General features: G+C 50.9%; 1 protein-coding gene across 3 annotated transcripts in view; it reads left to right on the top strand.

Annotated features, from left to right (window-relative positions):
• The first annotated feature begins 1,956 nt into the window (after nucleotides 1-1,956).
• The window catches only part of CHST3 (carbohydrate sulfotransferase 3), a 34,694-nt gene continuing 20,337 nt past the window's right edge, over nucleotides 1,957-16,313 (top strand). The window contains exon 1 of one of the 3 annotated variants that reach the window (XM_032470256.1): nucleotides 1,957-2,552. The gene's annotated coding sequence lies outside the window, so the exon portion shown is untranslated. Of the gene's footprint in view, nucleotides 2,553-2,622; nucleotides 2,768-2,798; nucleotides 3,382-16,313 lie in introns of those variants that run through there. The other 2 variants (XM_032470258.1, XM_032470257.1) reach the window with 2 other exon arrangements.

Genomic DNA, 16,313 nt, shown 5'->3' with positions numbered 1-16,313 from the left:
TTAATTTCTAGTGAAAACTAAGAAGCAAATTATTAAGAACTACCTTTTACATTAGCACTCAGATTGGCAAACTTGAAAAACATTCAATGAAGTTCTATCGTTAAACTTTAAGAACTCTAAAGAAGAAACTAAGAAGAAATATCTGAAGAAACTATTTTTAAGTAGATAGTCTTAAAACATAACTATTCCTAAAGAGTTCTATTTTTTTAAATCTCTTATTTCATTTACATTTAATTTACTTACAAAAATTTTCATCATACTAAGTTTTTTCTCTTGCTAACAAATCTTGCAACTGATACAAGATCTTATTTGACTTCCAGTAAACCTGGGTACAATAAAAATATTATACTTAATGTGGATGGCTCCAAAGACATATCTGTATTAACTAAACCACAAAATTTAACTTAAATGTCAAAAATTAACTTAATACTGAATATTTCCCAGTTCACGTAAACCTGAAATTTCTTTGGTTTAGTTTCTTTTATATTTCTGACAATTTATGTAAGTGTTTAATTCCCTTTAAGCCACTTAAATAGAGTTCATTTACAAATTAACTTTGTTAATTAGGTCTGGAGGTAGAGACATATCATACCTACAAGGTACATACAGACATATAGACAGACACAACTAGAGATCTCATAGCTTCACACTAAAACCTACTCATGAATCAAGTATTACAATACAAAACTCACTAGTTTATAACTAACAGTCGGAACAAATTAAGTTTAACCCACGCCACACCCCTCATTTTTCCTCTTAGTCTCAGGAACTGGAGATGGTCCAGATAAGGTAGAAATTCCTGAGAGCCCTAGTAGAACATTCACATCTCAAGGCACAGGGAGAGAAAAGCAAGTTCCTCCTAGAAGAACTTGCTCCGTTAGAGTCAGAATTCTGAAAAGATGTTTTATCAAGCTGGCAAAACCAGTTCTGGATTGTCACATGAACCTCATCTTGGGCATCTTTCTCTAGAGTCTAAAGAATATTGTGGTCACACAGTGTGTCTGTCTGTCTAACTGTCTGTGTCTCACACACACACACACACACACACACAAAGCCAAACCAGTTCCAAAGGCTCAAAGCCAAACCAGTTCCAAAAGCCTCACTTTGATACAACAGCATAAAAGCCTATATATAAAGAATTTCATGCCACTTTCCTTCCCTTTTACCAAACAGATTTACTTGGTGGTCCCTACTTGGCAGCCAAAATTGTTACCAAACTTAACGTGTATCCCCTTGCCCAATGAGCAGAGCAGCAAAGCCAATCTACTGACACCAGGTTGAGGTGAAGGAAAGTCCAGGGTTTACTGCAGGGAGGCCAGCAAGGAAGTGGGAGACAAGCCTCAGATCCACTCCACTTGGTTTTTGAGTGAGGGATTTTTATAAAGAGGAATTACAAAGAGGCTGGGATTAATCATCATCTTGTGACATTTCCATGACATTTCTTAATTGGGGTTTTAGGAGTCAGGATGTCTCTGGTTTAGTTTCTGGCTAAAAGGTCCATTGCAGGGTGGTGGGGGGTCCTTTTAACTTATCTTGCACTGGAGAAACAACCTGAGCTTGTACATTAATGATGGTATCTCTAATAGATATTTTAGTACATTAACAATGTTATGGGTAACAGCAATTTCATCTGACTCTGGTTGTTAAGTGTTCAGCTAGCACAGGATTGAAGCCAGCGGACAAGAAATGTAATAAAGTCTTGGATAGACGCATTAATCATAAACTCGGCAAGGAAACTCTGGTTTTAAAAAGACTTGGTTTCAATAGGATGGGAGGCCAGAAGGGCTTGGGGGGTTCTGGCACGGTGAAGCCACGAGGATCTCCAGGCCGCCTCTCCTCCAAACCACCCCTCTTCAACACCACCACCAATCCAGGAACGGGAGCTCTCCCCAGCATCTCTGAAAGGGGCTAGGAATCCCAAAGGCCCCAAGTAGCCCTGGGGAGAGGCGGGCTGAGGTGCAGCACAGGGAACAAAGGCCCACAGAGGGGTCCTGGAGAGCACGGCTCCCCAGGGACTCCGGCGAGGGCGGCCCCCTCCACCTCAGCTCCTCCCTTTCCTCCCCGCTTCTACCCAGAGGCCCGGCGCGCAGCCCAAGCTGCGCCAACTTCGCCAACAGTCCCCAAGTTGCCGGGGGCGCAGGGGTGGGAGCTGGGTGGGAGCTCGGTGGGGTGAGGAAGAAAAAGAGGAGGAAGGCTCCCTGGGCGCCTTGGACGAGGTTCAGGAATCCGCCGCCGCCGCTGCCGGCCGCTTGCTGACTCCGGCCGAACAGGGAGGGCGCCAGGCAGGACCGCTCGGTCGCTGCGCAGCACGGCGCCCGCCTGGGGCCGCTTCCCGCCCGGTGTGCGAACCGGCCGGGCCCGCGCCTCCTTCCCTCTCCGCCGCCGCCCTCGCGGGGCGCGCAGAACCGGCACGGCCAGGGAGCTGGCGCCCGGGAGACGATTCTGCCGCGTTCTGCCGAGAGAAAGGCAAAGTTGCGGGCGGATGCTGCCGGCGCCAGACCCCAGCCTCGGAGAGTCGGATCCGCCCCCGCTGGAGGAGGCTCGCTGGCGGGGTAAGTAGGGCGCCAGCATCCCGGAACCGCCTCCGGGCCCCGGGGAGGCAGCCCAGCAGTGCGCCCCCCCCCCAATCTCTGATCGGGCGCGCGCGCCAAACTTTGGAGGAAGAGGGGACGAAACGAAGGGTGGGAGAGGGAGTTTCCGACTCGGGAACTCTCCATGCAGGCATCTACGCCACCAGTCCCACTGCACCCAGATTCACAACTGCCAGGTACGCACAGTTCATCACCCCTCGAGCCACAGACACTACGCGCGCCCGCCACGCCAAGCAGGCACACGCCGCAGACCGAAATGTACAATTCCGGGAGTGCGGGCGTTTGGGTCTTTGGACCAAGCATGTCTTCCTGCCCTCACATAAATTCACTGTCTTTGTCTGCTGCCCCTGCAGCCCCCCTAGTGAGGAGCCCCCAAAGCGAGACGGGCAGGGGAGTGGCTGTCTTGTCTTTGAAATGTCGTGGCCGGGACCTCGAGGCCGAGAACTGGGGAAGGGAAATCAGACATTGCAGTTGGCTCTCAGGGTTCATCAGGAGCGAGTTTGGTGTGGAAACTTGGTGTCTGACTGATGTGTCTGGGTGTGCGCAGCCCTTCCGGAGGCAAGGCCGGGAGAGAGGAGGGAGTGATTCATAAATTCAGCCCCGGCGCGTTAGGGTCTGTGAGCAGAGTAGGAAAGGCTGGCAGGCGTTGCTGCGCTGGACAGCTGGGCGGTAGCAGTGACAGGGCCTGCGAGGGAAGCACAGACCCTTCCCCCTAGCGGATGTGCTTCCTCAGAGGGACTTCCAGGAGACGGGCCAGCCAGCCAGCCAGCCGAGGAGATTCCAGCCCTGGGTGTGTATATGTAAAACGTGGTGGGGGGTGTTTAGGACTCCAAGGTCCTGAAGAAAGCAGGGTGGTCTTGAAGCCTTATTTATTTTCATTGCACCTGAAGTTGTGTCTGTTTTTGGATGCCCTGGTGTCTTGGGGCTCCTGGATGTTTCAAGGGTTGTCCTGGATCTAGAACAGTGCGTAACACATAGTGGGTAGTCAGTAAATAGTTGTTTGATATATAATGACACCAGTAATTTATATTTGTTAAGGTCACTCTGTGAGCCAAGCCAGGCCGTCTCAGCTGGGTTGGAATTGGTCTTTCTGCAGAGGAGGGAGCCCTGCCTGATCTGTTTGGCTCAAGCAGCATGTTCCACTGTGCCCTGTGGGCTGGCACTGGGGACTTGAGTCCCATCACTGGCCTCTGCTCCCTAAGAAGGACAGCAGGGAGGTCTCCATTTCTGCCTCTGGCTAAGCTCGGGGTGTTTCTTCCTGGCTCCTATGGCCTGGCTGCAGATGGGTCTCATGAAGGGTCTAAGATCTGTGTCCTCCAGCAGTGCTTGGCTCTGTGGTGGAGCAGGTGGAGGGGCAGTTACAGTCCCTATACTGAGCATTGGGTGGGTTCCTCTTGTGCCAGCTGGCATGAGCTTCCCAGAGGAGTGGAAACATCTCATGTTCCTGGAACTGGGATTGCAAGCAATCTTGGGAATGATTCCCTACTGGCGTGGGATTGGGAACATGCAAGGATGTGGGAGTGGCCTGCCCATGTAATCACAAAGAAGTGTGTCATTCCCCACCCCTGCCCCTTTGTGACTGGGTTTGGTGTGCATGTCAAGCTTCTAAGTGGTCTTAATGCTGAAATTAGCAAGGTATGTGGGCAGCACTCAGAATTGTGGCCCCAGATGAGAGAGAGGGGGTGATCTGGGCTTGGCCACCCCCAATTTCAGCCAGTCCCTTCCCAATATCACCTTTCCACATTAATTATGTCTTCTGTGAATCAAGAGCTCTCCATTCCCTATGAAGTTATTAGCATTTTATCACCATTTTACAGATTAGGAAACTAAGGGTCAGAAAAGTTAAGTAACTTTTTGGAGGTCACACAGCTAGTGAGAGACAAAGCCAAGATCTGAACCTAGACAGTGTGACTCGAATCCATGCTGTCTTCACCATGCCCGGCTGTCTCTAAGGTCCCTAACTGGCTCTCCATAGCAACAAGGAAGCAACACTGATGCACTTACTGGGCCCTGGGGCCCCTGACTGCAGTCCTCTTTTTACACACACTCTGCCCAGCCTAGGTTACACCATGGGTCATGGAAATCAAAGGCTGAGTGGCACCAGGCTAGACCCTTCCATGTGGATTTGGAGTCAGGAAACTATGGGGATTTGGGAGTGCCTACAGGGAAATACTGCAGTAATTCAGTGAGAGATAATTCACTGCTTATCTGAGAAGTGGGGACAAAGCTACCACTCATGACCATACAAGTCACAAGTTTCCATTTGGGAGAAATTGCTAGGTAAACATCCTCAAATGGATTACTCTATTCCTTTCCCATTTTGGCCCTTGCCAGGGTAGAAATTATTACACAGGGAAATCAGCCCTCACCTGCCACTTCCTGCCATTGCTTACCTGGTGAATATAAAAGGGCATGTCATGTCATGCCCCCCCCCCCGCCCACCCTCACCACGTGCCCTGGAAAGCTGGACTCCATGGCAGTGTCTGGTCTTCAGGAGAGATGGATGGGGCAGAGCCCGGGCAGCCAGAGGGAGTGATAACCACACGGCTCACCTAATCCCCAGCTTATGCTTCCTCACACAGACCCCACAGAGGGACAGTCGTTCTCGTTCCTCCTTTACAGATGAGGAAATGAGGCTCAGAGAGGTTCGGTGACTGCCCAAGGTCACGAAGCTAAGGAGTAAGTACAGGCTATGCTGCCTTCAGGACTTTCTGCAGGCACTTATGGAGAGCTGTGTTTTCTGTCTGGTTGGTATGCTATCTCCCCCCACTCCAGGGCTGAAAGGGGTCACCTCTGTTAGGACAGGGTCCTCACTGCTCTGCCTACCCCCCTCTCTGCCCCAGGAGCCTCTGATATAGGTGTCTGTAGTACGGGGAAAGCTGGCGACTTTAACAAGGAGCAGAGGATGAGCACTGCCCAGGTGGCCCCTACCCACCTTCCATAGCAAGCCCACCTGAGTGAGTTCCAAGAGGCTTCACAGTGCTGAGCTGCAAAGATATTGGAGCCCTCTCCCCAATTCATTGCAGAGTGGACTTACTGTCCAGGATGGAAGTTGGGAGACTGGGTGTGGGGAAAGGCTGCCCCATTTGAGACACGGGGGCTATTCATCTTTGTGACTCTGGCTCCATCCTAGCCTCTAACACATGGAGGTACTTGGGAACATTGTCAGATGACAGGCGAAGCCCAGGGAGGGGGCTGTGAGCGCCTCTGCTGGGAAATAGTAAAGCAGGGAACCCAAGGGAATCTTAGCTGAGAGGAAACAGAGAGGCCTTTGCCCTTCATGAAGTCACACAGGAGGAAAAGAAAATAGCTCTCCTTTTCATTCCTTAAACAGAAATACTTATCACCTTTTCTCTGATGCTTAAATAGATGGTTCTGCTTGTCCTGCCTTGAACATATCAATTCCACATCTGGGTTTGGGGTGGCTGGACAGTTTGCTCTGTGCTTGAAGGTCTCAGCCTTCGTCTTCATCAACCCAAATTTGACTGGTTGCTCAGGCATACCCAGCACATCCCTGCCTCTGCAAGCTCAGGAGGAGAGGCAGGCAGGCCATGAGAGCCCCTGACCACTAGTAACTTCACATCTCCACCCGCCCATCCCTCCCTCTCAATGCCTCTCCCCTCCCCCCATGTCCTACCCCCAGCCTCACAAAAATGGCTGTGTGCTGAGGAACCATGGGTTTTTCTGGCCTCTGGGAAATTTATCACTGGGATTCCAGAGGCCTCTCTGAAAAGGATTTGGAGGGAAAGTGTGGAAAAGAAATAAGCCAGTTCCTAGCTCAACCTCTCCTGAATGCCTCAAGTAAACAGCCAGCCCAGCCAGGGCAGCTCTTTTGGCCTCCGTGCTTACACCTGGCCCACTGGCTGCCTTTACCAGGTCCCTCCTTCCTGCCTCCTCCCCGCCTCCTCCCAGTCCAGCCTCCTTGACTTTGGGAGCCTCAAAAGTCAGGGAACACACCCACGGATGGCCTGTCCTTGTGCTGCGGGACACTGGGAAGCTGGCACACTGGAGGCTGGAGACAAGAGGAGCATGTGGGAGAAAAGCCCACCAGGGGTGGGAGCCCAGCCCTGCTCCATCTGAGTAAGTCTCCCAGCCTCGGCCCTGCTGAGCGGGGCAGAGTGGTCTTTCTGTTAGTGGGTTTGACTTTGATAATGGAGAATGATGGGGCTTCTTCCAGTTTTGCAGCATCCAGGGAAGCTTTGCATTTTAAACATCAGTTTAGAGTAGATGGATCAAAGCCTGTCCCAACCCTCCAAGGTGGGTTCACATGTGAAGAAACCCTTAAAACCTCATTTACACGGTAGGGCTTCCCGGACTAACAAGAATGTCAAGGTTCTTTGCCTTTGACTGGAGTCCTATCAGCTTGGGCCCTATCCGCTTAGCGTGCTGATGGTTTGAGTTTACACCAATGTTTTCAAGAAGCTCAAGCACTGATAGAAGTTACTGTGTCTGTGAGGTAGGAAGTAAACTCATGATAACTTAGTAACTTCATTTTATTCGGTGGGCCCGCTCTAAAACCCAGCACCCAGTGAGAAGGGGAGAACCAGGGTGCTAGAGTAGGGGGCAGTTCCCAAATGGGGTTGGCACCTGAGGGCCACACCTCAGCCCCAGGGGGCCTTCCCATCACATGTGGCTATGCTGAGCTCAGTCAGTAAACTGAAACCCCTGGGATCTGGGGAGCGGGGACTGCCATGGGGCTCTGGGCAGGAGCCCCTCTGCCCTGCTGCTGCCAGGCTGCAGAGAGGGAAGTTGAGGGGTGAGCCCCAAAGCTTGCAGCCTTCATGGGAGAGAGGCTGCACACCCACGTACTCACAGATTATCACACATCATCATGGGTGGAAATACACACACACACACACACACACACTCAGATAGGCCCCCCTATTTATTTCAGTAAATAGCCACACATGTTATACATTGAAACATTTGTAGGTACAAGTGTATAGACACACAAACACAGATACACAAACACAAGGATGCACTCATTCCAAAAGGCAAATTATGCAATGGTTAACAGCATATATTCTGCTTAGTACCTGTGTGACCTTGGGCAAGTTACTTAACCTTTCTGGGCCCTAGCTGCCTAATCACTAAGAAGGCGATGGTAATGGGCCATAGGTAACAGAGCTATAAGTGAATTAGTATCTGTGAGGAGTTTGGAAATATGCCTGTACATAGCTCGGTATGCATTTTTAACTATTGTTTACCACACACTGTCTGCCCCACAGATTCAGGCCCAAGTGCACAAGACTTCCCAGAGAGGTGCTCACAAACTTGTCAGCAAATGGAATCAATCCCTTTGTACTTTCTGAGCCCTGATTCTCAGGATGTGTGGCATTCACTGTACCAGACTTGAATTAGAATTTATTATAAAGATCATTTCATCTTTTCTAAGGAAGCTCATTATTTTAAAACAGTGTGGGCACTAAATCTCCAAAGGGTGTGATTCCTTTACCAGCAGCAGTTTTCAAACTAGGTTCCAGGGAGCGCCAGAGTTCAGCCGAGGCCCCTTAGAGGCCTGGTGGGAGGGGGTTGCAGGCCTCTCTCCCAGTTATCTGTTCTACATATTAGGCTTCCAAGGAAAGTTCTGGTTCATAAGAAGGCTCCATAGTCTAGACAGCTGAAAGCCCCCCTCGATGGGCAGACCCACTTCCTATCCTGTGCACGCCTGTCCACACATGCCATCGATGCCCGTGCGGGCCTATGCAGCTACCTGAGACTTGGCCCAGGGCCTCTCCCACTTTCTTCCCCACTTCCCTCCTCTCTCCTCCTCTCCAGCTGCTTCACCATCTGCAGGATTCTGGAAAGTGCTAGCATGTCTGAGCCAAAGCAGCACTATCTGAGGAAATATTCTGAAAACAAACTGGGCCACCCCCCTGCCTGAGACTGCACTGATTTCCCAGCAAAGAATTTCACAACTCTGGGCACACGGGTGGGGCTACAGGCCCCTGGCTCTCCTCTGGAGAAGGCCTGGGGCCTGTCTCTGCAGAGTGAGGACAGACATGCCTGAAGAGGCCCGATCTGCAAACCTAGAACTTGTGAGTCAGAAACGGAAGTCCTTACAGAGTGAAGAACCAAAACCCCTGGCCACAGAGGTCAGGCACCCTGTCTTCCTCTTATTCTGAGAGATGCTATTTTTCTTTCAGTTTTCTTCCTCCTTTTGCATCTGGTGCAGGTGCCTCAGGACAAGGACACTGGAAATATTAGTGCTAACAGCCAGCATGCACAGCCCTAGGCTGAGCACCTTCTGGGCCCGCAGTCACCGAGTTCTCATAGAAAGCTCAGGAGGTAGGTACCACTGCAATCACCGCTGGACAGATAGGCAAACAGAACGAGACAGGAGGAATAAGTTCCCAGCACCCCACTGCTGGTGAGTGCAGCGCTGGGTCTAAGCCCTGCAGCCCGGCTCCACGGTGAGCACTCCTGACCCTGCGTGTGTCCATCCTGCTGCGTCCACAGCCCGAGAGGCGGACTGGCACCCTAGGACAGTCATTTCATAACTGCGGCTGGGGTAAATCGCTCGTGTCTGGCTGGGAAGGTCTGGGGAGGCCGGCAAGCTCTGCAAGTAAAGTCTGAGCCTTGGCCTTCCCTCAGGGATGCCTGGGCAGGGCATCACGACGTACAACAGCCTCTTTTGCAAGGCCAGCCATCTGCTGACTGCTGCTTCCCTGGGCAATGACTGGTCTCAGGAAGTGACATAGATGGCAACAGAAGGGATTTAAATTATTAACAAGGAGGAACTGACAGATCAGGGACCCTGTCTGCCAGAAAGCCATTCCAGTAAGACAGAAACCCCACCCTAGAGTAAGCGCTGAGCTGCTGAGGACGCTGAATGGCTTCCTTGGTCCCTGTGATCCCCCAGGGAGTGCTATACCCCAGCCTCTTTCACCAGCCCCTGTACTCAGTGTTCCAGGTTACAAACTGTCCTCTTTCCAGATGCACATGTCCTTTTCTCTGCAGCCTTTCCAGCTGCCAAGAATACTCTCTCCTTCCTTTTCTTGTGGCCAGCTCCCTTCATCTTCAGGCCTCAGCTTGAATGTCTGCTTCTAGAAGCTTCGGTCAGTGGCCTTCCCTACAGATGTCCCCATCCTCACACATTGCCCCCCTGTGTTGTCCTGGCTGCCTTCATGGTCTGTCATCTCTACTGGGTAGTGAAGTCTGCAAGCAGGACAGAACATGCCTTGTTCTCCTTGTGTCTCCAAGTGCTTAGCACAGCTGCAAATGTGCAGTGAGTGCCCATGCCTGATTGCAGAACCATGAGTGGTGAGTGTGGCATTGGGCCCCAAGAAGGAGCAGGGGTGGGACAGTGCTCAACCTCCCAGGATAGGGTGCTCCTGTTAGGGAGTGATCTGTGTCTGGGTAGAGGTGGTGGCAGTTGTGGTGAGTGGGAGGGGGGAGCTGATGTGGACCACTGGTAGAGTGGGACCCTGGGCAGATGGCCTCTTGTAGTCACCACCCTGTGGATAGGCCTGAAACCCTCGGAGAGGCCCTTTTAAATTAGGTGGGCTGGTGGATGATTGTACTATGTGCCTCGCTACTCAGCAAATGGCTCTCAGTCCTGTCCCCTTTGTGGACGGACATCCATTCAACCTCTCCAAGCTTCAGCCCCCAACATCCAAGCAATGGAAGGCCCCCATGCCTGAGTCCCTTCCCCTCCTGAGGATGGTTCCAGCTATAGCCCTCAAACTGTCCTTGTAGAAGTAGTGGGGCCCTAAGTACTAGGTTCTCCTCCACGCCACCCGGGGAGCATACATTAGGTGCTCCAGCCAGGGCATCACCTGTCCAGGTGCCTGCTTATGCCTGACACTATACCAGGTGGGCTGGGGGTATCAGAAGACACCTCCAGGCTAAAAGAGGAGAGGACACTTGGACCAAATAACCGTCTTCGAGTCCAACTGTGATGTGCCCACAAAGGTGGATGTGAGAGAGGACTTGGGGGAGGCTTCATGGAAGAGGCAGGCATTCCAGTGCAAGAAGGAAACCTGGGCAAAAGCATGGGGATGAGAAAGTTCAGACTGAATGCGGAAGATGGTGAGGAGTCCAGTTGGACTGAACTGCAGTTTGTAGGATGCACAAAGAAGACAGAGAAAAAGGTAAGGCAGATGGAGTTGTGGTTATATATGCAAGCTCTAGAGCTAGGCTGCCTGCATGGGGAATCTTGCTTCCCATTTACTGGCTGTGTGACCATGGCCAAGTTGCTTAACCTCTCTGTGCCACAGCTGTCTCATCTATAAAATGGAGATACTAACAGTACCCACCACATGGGGGTGATATAAGAAAATGTGTTTCTATACAATTGTTTAGAGCAGTGCCTGGCACACAGTGAACATCAAAAAGAGTGAAATATTATCCTTTTTTTTTTTAAGCAGCTAAGAAAGTAAATTGAGGTCAGATCATAGAGGTCCTTTGATATCATACTTTCCATTTGCTAAACACCTGCTGTGTGCCAAGTTCTTTACAGACATTCTCACTAAGGCCTGTACAACCTAGCAAGGTTGTTAGCAATGTCTCCATTTTATAGATGAGGAAACTGAAGCTTAGAGAGGCAGAGTTACCTGCCCAAGGTCACTCAGCCAGGAGGAGGCAGAGGCAGTAATAAAACACAGGTCTGTCTGGCACTTAGGTCTTTCTTCAACATGGAGATTGGAGAGATGTGACAGAGGCAGCATGGGGACATCCCCTGGGCTGGGGTCACATCCAGGGGCAGAGCATGGATCCTGTAGCCATGGGTCCCTGGACAGGGAGAATAGGAGGTGACAAGGGGAAGGAGGGATACAGGCAAGCCTGGAAGGCAAGAGGATGGATGGGGAGGCCCTGAGGCCACAGCACACAGCTCACCATTCACAGCCCAAAGGCAAGCCGTTGAGTCATTTTGGGAAAACATGACATCACTGAGTCTTGCTGTCTGCTGCCCACCTGCCAGCCTGTCCTCTGTGGTTCTCCTCATGCTCAAAGTCCTGCAAGGTGACCCTCACACTCCAGGCAGCAGGGCCAGGTCACCTCCCCAACCTCTGTCTCTTACCATCCCACTGCTCCTCTCCCTGCCTGGTGCCCCCACTTAGAAACCCAGATGAGGCAGGAGCTTCTGCAAGTGATGATGGGCATACTGAGCTTCCAAAAGGGCCTCCATGCCAGATCTGTGATTGGAATTCTGGGTGGGAAGGGGACAGCTGTATGAGTTTTTAGAACTGTTTTTCCTTTAAGAATGGTGCCTGATACTCTATTGCAATTGCTTTTTAAAAGTAAAGCCCGGTTGAGCTGTGTGCCCACAACTGTGTCAGATCCCCGGCAGCCTCTGCCTATCCTAGAAGGTACAGTTGAATATCGGAGAGCTCTTTAAGTACTAGGCATCCTCAGGCTGAGTGATTTATTTGTGTCAATCTGACTGCAGGAGGTAGCCCCCATTTTACAGATGCTGTCACTGAGGTCCAGAGAGGTTAGGTGACTCGTCCAAGGTCACACAGCCAGAATTCAATCCCTTGGCTGTCCAACTCCAGATGCTCTTAGCCACTCCACCATCCAGCCTCAAATAAAGTCACCAGAGAATCATTGCAGGTGGGATGCACTGAACCTATACCAAATGGTACGGTGTAGACAGGGAATGCCAGGAGAATTTGCATCTCAGAGTGTGGGTCACTCCTGAAAACTTATTGGAGATTATGGATCTATTTAGGAGGTAATAGAAAGTGCCCAGGTTCCTTGCTGAGCACACCCTGCTGACGTGGCTATTTGGGGGAAGACTGTTCCCTCTGAAAGGAGCACCAGGACTCAGAGTTTGCCTGTCCTCGTTTTGGTGGGTCAGACCTAGAAAAGGAGTATGAGTCAAGCAAGAAGCAAGTGCCAGCTTCCTCAGCCCAGTCTGCGTGAGGGTGCAGATGCCAGGCTGCTGCTGCCACTCACAGTGCCCTTCCAGCTGAAGGAGGGGCCAGTGGCTGGCCCTGCGCTCAGGGGCGCCCTCTCACCCTCGCACGGCCTAGCAAGGGAGGCACTGTTACCCCCATTTAACAGATGAGGACACTGAGGCTTAGAGAGGTTTTTCTGGCTCATCGGAACTCCCTTGGCTGGAAAAGGGAGGAACTGAAACTCAAGTCTTTTTTCTGCCAAGAGAGAGACAGACATAAGGAGGGAGGAGTTAGCCTGCCCTCTGACACTGAGCCGAGCAGGCTGGCTATTCTCAGGCTTGCATTTCTGATTCATTCTGCCATCACCGGCCCGTGCATTACAGGGCGAATAACCTCTGGGGTGAGAAAAGCTCTGATTTCCCTTGGGCCATGAGTCATCATCTTTCCAGGGACACTTTTGAAGGCAGAGAGGCCCTCCCCAGGCTTTGGGGCGCAGGTCCCTTCTCTGCCTGAGTGCCAGCCCCCAACCCTGGCCCTGCAGTGCCTGTTTGTGGAAGAGCCAGGAAACAAAGGGCCTCCACAAGAGGCCTGGCCTTAGTGATTACCAGCATGTGACACGCAGCCTTGCTCTCAACAGCCAGGGGCCAGACTCCCATAGGTCTGTGGGGTCTGCAGCCTTCAGGGGTCCCTTGTCCCCTCAAATGCTCAAGGCCCATGGGGTTAGCACAAGTCCACTTGCTTGCCCCAAGGGTATCTGGGAATCCCCTAGGACTCCACCATCTGCAGGGCAGCTCCTCCTGACACTCCTCCCCACCCCCACCCCCAGGGAGGGAGGGGACCCAAAACAGTTACTGCCCTACTCATCAGTCTCTGACTACAGTAATAATTTCCGGAGAGTTGTCATTTTTCTCACAGAGAAACCAGACTGTTAAATTCCACTTGTGGGGCAGTTTTGCTTCTCAATGCCCCCAGATTTTCCTTCCTGGGACAGGATTTTGGCTTTGCCTCTACTTAAGTTCAAAGACCTGTTAAAATGGACTTTTCCAAAATGAGAGTCTCACCTCAAAAGAACTTTGCCTCTACTTCTGCAGGCAGAAAACTGGTACCTGCTTTTATCTTATTTTTAGTTTCATTAAATTTTATAAAATGAGTAATCCATGCCAATGGCATAAAATTGGAAAGGTACAAAAGACACATGGTGAGATCTCTTTACCACGCCTGACCGACACTGGGGCTCTCCACAAAGGCAACCAGCATTATCAATTTCTTGTGTGTAAGCTGCTTTTGAATTACCCAGTTTTAAAGCAATTAAGATCGTACTTTATTGGGCTTCCCAGTCCACCACTCATCAAACTGAGGCACAACACAAAAATCAGTGGCCCAGGAAGTAGCATGAGGCCGCCTGCAGAGTGCATCTCTGCCCAGGGCTGGCAGTGGGATCACTAGCTGTCATCAGTGCTAAGGGGCTGCTCCCTCCCAGGCTGCACTGGCGGCCCACGTCCAGCCCCCACCCCTCAGCAGGCACCTTGGATCCACTCACACATCCTCACTCCCTTCAGCTCTAGGGAGTCAGCCTCAGACTGTGCCCTCAACTTCCATGAGTGTCTCCTCCAGGCTCTAGGTAACCCTGTGCTCCCGGCTGCCCCTTCTCCACTTTACCTTCTTGTCTGGCTGGACAGGGGCCTGTAGCTGGGGCTTGTGGGGTCAGGGCCTGGTGATGGTGATCTGACCAGATATGGTGCCTCTTAGCCAGACTGAGTAGCCACACAGGTAGGGTCCACCCTTCTCCACTCCCATCCTCAGTGCAACCAGAGGCCTCCCTGCTCACCTCCCCTCCCCATCTCACCTCCTTTCAACCTCTCCTCCCTTTCTTTTCTTCATTCCTTCTTTCCCTACATATTCATCTGGTGCTGTTCAGCAAACATTAACTCAAATAGGAAGTGGAAAGTGGTAAGAATGGCGCAAGGCCGAGATGAATGCTGCTAGGAGAGTCCAGTCTTTGAGACTGTTCTTCAGCAGATCCTGCCCTTCACACCCTGGCCTTGTACCTCCTGCTGGGTGACCTTGGGCAGGTCACTTAGCTTCTCTGAACCTCCCTTTTTCATCTGGATAAGGAAGGAAAGGGCAGTGGTAAGGATCCAGAGGACTGGTGAGAACCTGGGGCTGCCAAAGGGCTTTCTAAAGAGAGGGGGACAGTTATGTGGGGTGGGAGGGGGCAGTCCTCTTCCTCTCAGGGATTGATTATGACTGTGGGGGGAGGGCTCTGGGGACAGACAGGGTTTGGGTTCAGCCTTAGGGCATGGATGGGGGAGGGGGGCCCCTTTGGGCACCTTGGGCCCAAAGCTACTGCTGCCTCTCCTGCCTTGGCAAATGCCTTCCCTTTTCTGTATTTCCACACTGAGGTGGACCCTTGGCTTTGTTTTTTTTTTTTTTAAGTAGTGACTTTATTTTTAAATAATGATAGATGTTTAGCATGCAAAATTCAAGTAAAATGGACGAAATCAGAGAAGAAAGCAACAAACCACCCCTCAGTCCCCCTACCCAGATGTCACCAGCTAGTTATCTGGTCCACATACCTCTCTAGGCACATAGACAAAGAAGGGGGACAGGGGAGGGACAGAATGTTTTATGAACATGGGGGAGATGCACACTTTAATTTGGCTTTAGGCCAGCATTGTAAAGAGGCTGTCAGCCCCCAGAGCAGCCCCTCTCATCTGTTCACCACCTACATGAGGGTCTGGAAGTGGGGCAAGGGAACTCCTATGCCAGAATCCTTCAAACTTCCCAATTCAGACAAATTACAAAGGGGGAGCTGGTTGAATTACAGATCTTCCTTGACTTATGATGAGGTTATATCCCAACAAATCCACCCTAAATTGAAAATGCATTTAACACACCTAACCTACTGAACATCATAGCTTAGCCTAGCCTAACTTAATCGTGCTCAGAACACTTACAGATGGACAAAAACATCTAACACAAGGCCTATTTTATAATAAAGCGTTGAACCTCTCATGTAACTTATTGAACGCTCTATTGAAAGTGAAAAACTATGGCTGGCTGGGTGCAGAATGGTTGTAAGTGTATCGGTTGTTTATCCCGCTGACTGCATGGCTGACTGGGAGCAGCAGCTGACGATTACTGCATCTCTCGAGCCCAGATTCCAAGTACGGTTTCTACTGAATGTGTATTGCTTTCGCACCATCTTCAGGTCAACCATCTTAAGTTGGGGCCTGTCTGTACTACATTCTGGCTCTAGAACAGTGGCTTTTAATCTTTATGGACCAAAACCTGAGACAGAGACAGTCACACATAACTGAAACAAAAGTCTTATGAAACTCATGTGTATCCTTATGGCATATCCTTCATACGCTCTGATATTTTCTGTCTATACAATTCTGTTCTATTAAAAAAACAAAAGCTTGTCCGACCTACCAAATTGATGGCACAGCCTGAAGTTTGAAACACGTGGTGAAAAATGGTGATTTCCAAACTTGAGCGCCCATCAAAATCACCTGCAGAGCTTATTAAATCACTTGCCAGGTCCACCCCCAGAGATTCCGATTGAGGAGGTCTGGGGAGGGGCCCGAGAATGTGCATGTCTACCAAGTTCCAAGGTGCTGCTGCTGCTGTCCTGGGACCCCACTGTGAGATCCCACCCTCCTAGAGTATGTTTTAAGACAACACACTCCCTTGGCAGAGACTACCAGAGGATTTACTGTGTTCAACAGATGAGAATTGCTGATGGCTAGCAAAGAATGATAAGTCTCTGGCATTTTTGAGGATGCTGGTCAGGCACTGTCTTTGGGATCTTAAACACTCACCTACCAAAATTCATCTCACTATTAGTATCAACTGCTGAATGTAGAAAAGGTCTGCT

The sequence above is a fragment of the Camelus ferus genome, chromosome 29 (assembly GCF_009834535.1).
Source record: "Camelus ferus isolate YT-003-E chromosome 29, BCGSAC_Cfer_1.0, whole genome shotgun sequence".
Taxonomy (NCBI): domain Eukaryota; kingdom Metazoa; phylum Chordata; class Mammalia; order Artiodactyla; family Camelidae; genus Camelus; species Camelus ferus.
The sequence above is the reverse complement of the archived record's forward strand: the minus strand, read 5'-3'. Positions and strand labels throughout refer to the sequence as shown.